The sequence below is a fragment of the Musca vetustissima genome, unplaced genomic scaffold (genome assembly GCF_032173495.1).
Source record: "Musca vetustissima isolate MV318-11 ecotype Yass unplaced genomic scaffold, APGP_CSIRO_Mvet_v1 utg20579, whole genome shotgun sequence".
In the NCBI taxonomy this organism is placed as follows: domain Eukaryota; kingdom Metazoa; phylum Arthropoda; class Insecta; order Diptera; family Muscidae; genus Musca; species Musca vetustissima.
In genome coordinates this window covers 186,192-192,658 of record NW_026881785.1, presented here as the reverse complement: position 1 = coordinate 192,658, position 6,467 = coordinate 186,192, and positions in this window count along the sequence as shown.

Genomic DNA, 6,467 nt, shown 5'->3' with positions numbered 1-6,467 from the left:
ACCACGAGACATATCTACTTGAAATGTTGACTTATATATATAGCTGTGATTTTAAAGCCAAAAAACAGCTAAGTATGATGTAAATAAAACCCCTACCTTTTATTGGGTTTTCATCACATAAAGTTTACTTAATAACTTAATACCAATCAATGAACAAAAAACCGTATGCATAAACATTGCAGCAATCCAAAACACAGGCACACACACTCTAACATACACCCACTTTCTTTGTTAAACCCCCAGATGGTGATGTTGAAAAAACCTTTGTATTTAAAATTTCCCCCTGCCTTCCTCCTCCACTTCATCACATTGACAAATATCTTTGGATTTCATAAATCGTCTTCGTTTTGTTTTTCGCTTGCTGCATATTTGAAAAAATGCAATATTTGTTAAATGTTTTTTGTGTCATAGCGAGAAATATTTGCTGTCATTTTATTTCACTATCCCTCTTTGCATATCCCCCTTTGATATTCATAGGAGGGAGATTACTGGTTGCTCTGTTTTTTGAACTCTTCAAAATGATAATATGACGTAACATCTTATAAGCTAGTCAGATAACTTTTTTCACAATTCCCGTTTGTTTCGGTATTTTTTCTTTTCGTTTTCATAGTGTCTGTGGTCATCTTCTTCTTAAAGTTGTTAATACAGTTAAATATGTAAACATCGAAGAGCCAGACATATGTGTGGGGCCCAACAACACATATCACCACATTCTCCAATTGGTGTTTACAACAACAACAAAGAGAAGATTTTCAAAATATAAATAAGTATTACCCAAAACGTAACATCATTAAGCGGTTGATGTTTTTTTCATTTCATTTACCTTTCCGTTTTGGATGATATTTGTACCGTTGGTTTTTTTCTGTGTGGTTGTTGTTGTTGCGGCTGCTTAGCCGGCATTATTGACTACTGGCAGACGCTATTGCTGCTGCTTTTACTGTTTGTTGACTGATGCTGCTAAGATGAGTTGGTATGTATTTGCTTGCTGTTACCCGGATAACCTTGAAAACCGGTAGATTTGTTTTTGGTCTTTAAAAAAAGTTTTTTTTTTATTTTTAAATATTTATTTTCTTGTCGGGCATATTCAAAATAGCACACATAACACACATTGAAATGTGTGGTATATAACGTTTGTTTGTTAATGATTTGAGCACTAGAGAGCCAGAGGGAGGGAAGTTCTTTGGCATTTTTGGGAATCCATTAGAGGAGCTATTTTGTAAATGATCTCTAAAAGGGGATTTTTATATTTTAGAAAGGGAGAGGCCATATTTTTTAAAAATAAATGTTTTTTTATTAGAAATTCAATTTTTAAATATTTTAAAATCATTTGTTTTCTTTTTCGAACAGAAGGCTTAAAAGAGATACTTAAGAGAATAAAAAAAGAGTTGAATTTCACAAAAAAAAAATTATATATATATATATATATATATTTAAAAATTATTTTTGTCGTTTGATTATTTTAAATGTACCAATATTTACAATTTATTAAAGCAATATTGTTTTCTCAGAACAAAAGACTTAAGAAAGATACTTGCAGTGATATAAAGATAACTTAATTCCAACTAGTCTCTTCTCTTTAACTTCTCTCTGTTCTAACTCCTTACTTTTATTCCTCAAAATGAGATGCAGAGAAATATCACACCAACTGTAAACAAATCCATTTCTCTTTAACTACTCAGCTCACTCAGGCAAGGAATACAGCAAGAGCTGCCTTAATGGGAAATAAAGCTCTCTCTTTTAATAACTGTAAGTAAAGACTTAAGAAACAAACTTGCTTATACGATAATAATGACTGAGAGGGAAAGAGGGAGAGAGGAGCTGTTATAACTGTATGTAAAGACTTAAGAAACAAACTTGCCTATACAATTAAAAACGACTAAGAGGGAAAGAGATAGATTATGTTCATAGCGGACATGAATTACGAGAATAGAATAAAACACATATTTATAAAACAAAAGACTTAGGAAACAAGCGTTAGACCTTAATCAAATGAGAGAACAGCAAAATAAAGGAAGAGGTATTTTAAATAAAATTATGAACATAATTATTATCCAACAAGTCTCTCAATTGAGACTGGGATAAAAATTTCGCTCTCTTTTGCGAAAAGAAAACTAAAGACTTAAGCAACAAACTTACACATCAAAATACATGGAAAATATGAGCAACTTTAAATTAAAGAGAAAGAGAATATTTAAATAACGGATATGAATTAGGAGAATAGGAAAAAAACACATACTTATAAAACAAAAGACTTAAGAAACAAGCGTTAATAAAATAATTATCATCGCATATGTCCCTCTCTCTTTCAATTGAGAGGGAGTATGTTGGACATTAGCTGCCCTAATGAGAGTGGGAAAAAATATTACTCAATGATAAAAAACAAAGTCTCTTAAAATAGTATAATTTTAGAAGAATATTTTTTAAATAGAAGAAAACAAAATTTTGCAGAATAATTTTAAGATATTTGTGAAATTAAAAGAAATTTTTGACAAAACCCCCATAAGACTGTTGGAAACCCAGCAGACTTTAGACTCACAAACACATCGTATTTTATTCTAAAAATACTTTTTATATCCCCCATTTTTAATTAAGGGTTATAATATTTCATTTAATTGTTGTGTCTTCCTTTAGGTTAAAATTGGTCTAATAAAGTTTTTTGGTCTTAGAGCATTTTATTTTTATTTTCATGGCTTAAGACAGCTGCTGAAAATCGCTTTGAAGGCTTTTTTTATTGGCCACAGTAAAGGCCAACGATATGTCAGCAAACACATAGCAAACTAATTTTGTGATATATTAACCAATTTCAATACGTTTTTGGGCAATTTTCTAATTTTAGGCAAGGACTCAAAGAAGACACACACATCCATCGCTAAAACCTCAAGGCCAATAAAAATGTATCGTGTTGCAAAAGGGCGTTGTTCTAGAAGATAAGACGGACGCACTAACAACTAAATATAAAATGGAAATAAAAGAACAAAAGAAGAAAAAGAACTTTTGCTTTCGGTTTGTGGTGGCCAGACAGAATGCCTTTAAAAAACTAACCGCCATTAAATGTTTAAGCTTTAAATACTTCTAAGCCAAAATGTGCAGTTTATAATTTGCAAAACAAAGTTAGATAGCTGGCTGACAGCTAGCCAGGTAGTAATACTATAAGAAAATAATTTTTTCCAATGCCCATTTGGTTTTATTGGGTCAATAAGCTAAATGTCTATGGCGGGACCAAATGAGTTTTTTTTGTTGTTTTTGTGGCGGCCAAATGCCAAAAAAAGCACCTGTTTTTTGCACATAGTGTGGCTGTCTAACCCTTTTGTGGTCAATAAGTTTAGTAGTTAGTTTACCGGATATATACATCAAACTAAGCCACATCATTTGTGTCGAAAATGTTTGACAAGGGTTTTCCCCTCCCTGATATGAATCAAAAATAGCTTTGGGTTTTTTTATGGTTAGAAAAGAAGCTTACAATTCAGTGGTATGACATTTTGAAGCACAATGTGTTAACTTATAAAATGACGGCCACCACCTTTTTTTATTGGCCATATCGAGACAGCATCAGGGGATTAAGAGCCATTAGTTTTTTGGTTTTTTTCTTTGGTTGAAACTCCGAAAAAAGGACACATGTCAAATGTAGTGTAAATAGATGAGCTGTCAACTAATCTGTTGTGTTCACATTTCATGTGTGTTTTTTTTTCTGGATCCAGTGCAAAAACTGCATATTTTTATTATATTTTAACATAAATTTAAAAACAATAATCATGCAAGGCTGGAATGCAGCTGTTTTTCTGTTTCTGTTTTTTTCACTTCTTGGCAAACAAAAGACTTAGAAAACAAACTTTATAAATCAATCTTCCCATCAAATGTGGATTTTCAATGTCATGTCAGTTTACACACAAGACAAACGGAAAGACTTTAATTCCCCTCTCTTGGCTTGGTTGTGGCTTTGCAGTTTTACCCTTTAATTATGACTAAATTACCGACAAACATTTTTACCCCCATCCCAACAAAAGTCGTGCCTTAGATTTTTCAACGCTTAGCTTGAATTCTTCTCAGAATCGACCATCTATGAATCATATATAGATATGAGGTGTTTACTTTAGCTGGGACAGAGATCTTTGTTGTTGTCGTCGTGGTATGACAAATCTAGAAAAAATGCAAATTAGTTTGCCTATAAATATTAAATGAACAAACAATTGAAAGAAAATTACCACTACCGATATGCACTTATTATTAGTTAATTGTACACTGGACTAGCCCTCAGACCCTTTATTTTTATTGTGTTTTTGCTTCTTGGGAATCCAACAACAAAACTAGGTTTTCTTCTAGCATTCTTTGAAATTCAAGTTTAAGTTTTGTACTTGAGCAAGTTTTTTTTTGATTGCAGGTGTTTTTTTTCTTGGCTGAATAAAAAACAAAACAAAAATTGAATGCAGCCTCGGCTAACCCTGAAAATAATATTCTCTGCAAAGTTGTTTTTGTATTGTCTTGTAATGCAATTGTTGTTGTTTTCTGCTATTTTTTATATTATAATAAAATAAACACAAGTTTAATATTTTTTTTTTTGCATAATGTAAAGTTCATGGTTACCAGTCATATTAAATTCACGGTGTTTTTTTGTTTTCAACCAAAAAGAAAAAAAAAATAACCACCAAAGATTTTTTATAAACGATTAAAAAACTTCATACACTCTGATTTATGCATTATTATAATTAAAAAAAATTGTTACCCTGCACTATAAACTATAGTAAAGGCCCAGTTTAACAACTATCATCATCGGCCACATCTTGGCTGTATACCGCACATTATTAACAAGGTGTTGATTTGGTGTGAGCTTTATTATAAAGCTATTAAAATTAAACAGACATGGCAACTGAACACAACCCCAAAATCGACAAAAAAATAATGAATTTCTCACAGGCCAGCCAACCAGCTAGTGAGCCTCAGACATTCAACCTCAGCCAAATGTCCACCATGTGGTCCTTTTTATGATTTATCAATAAATACGAAAAATAATGTTAAACGCTGAAACCACATTAAGCAAAAACCTATTAATTTAATGGCAAAAAATAATTTACCAAGGAACTAAACGAAAAAACTATTAAATTCGATGATTAAGTATGCCATACTAGAGTTATGGGGTTTTGCGACAAAATACAGGATTTTTTTTTGTAGTAATACACATTTTTTTCTTTAATGAAATTTTAATAGGTGGGAGTTCAGTTAACAATTTGTTGTCGGTTGAATCAAAAAAAATTCAACATAAAATCTTATCTTGAAATTGTGAATAAAAAACATGTCAGGTTTAATGAGAAAACTCATTAATTTAATGTGCAAAAAAATAAAAATTATAATTTATAAGATCAAAATGGGAGGGCAAGCAAGCAAACGAGATAGTAAAATGTGTGCTACAGGAAAACGATTTAATGTTTAAAATATTTTGAGGAAACTAAAAATGTTGACGGATAATATCAAAATTTAAACGACGAAGCGAAAAGGTTTAGACATATCTTTGCATTAGGAAAAGCCTGAAAAATATTTAAAATAAAATACCTTCCTTAATGTCCATAGAAAATTAACCACATATCACAAGTTGAGTCTATGTGAAATGTGATGCTAATTTCCAAAATTGAACAAATTTTTAATATCAATAACCCTACGAATAATGCAAAAAAAATCATGCTGAAATTTCGTTTACCGAATATATGCGACAAACTAAGCCACAGCATTTGTGTTGACATTTTTTGGTAACATTTTAGAAGGGTTTCCTCCCTGATATAAATCCGAAATAGCTTTGAGTATTTAAATTTGTATCCTTATTTCAATATTGTTTAATATTTAATTGAATATTTCTAAATTGCACACATTCTGTTCAAAATGTTGAAATAAAATGTTGTAGCAACATGTTGCATAAACATGTTGTCAACATTTTCAAGTGTTTAATCGAAAGATTTTCATTCAACACATTCAATATCGGATTAAACATTTTTTTATTTTCAATAAATTTACTACTGCACTACAGTATTTGAAATGTAGAATCAACATGAAACTGATCAACATTTAAATCAATATGTTTAAATGTTGTATCAACATGTCTAAAGGGTTATTCAACATGTTTAAATAAGACCCATATTTTCATACTTTAAAATCAACAAAATCCAGTTTTTATCACTCATTCTCAATATTGATAATTTGTCACATCAATTCTTTTTAATTTTGAGTTCCATATATTTAAATTTCAAATCAATTTCCTCAAATGTTGAAATAAATGTTGCAGCAACATTGCAACATTGTACAATATTTTTTTCAATATTGAATTAGTCATTTTTAAATTGCAAATCAATTTCCGCAAATGTTGAAATAAAAGTTGCAGCAACACTGTGAAATAACTTTGAATCCAAATTGCAATCAACATGTTTAAATGTTGACTCAACATCGTTAAATGTTGAATCAATATATTCTAAAGTTGAAATAAC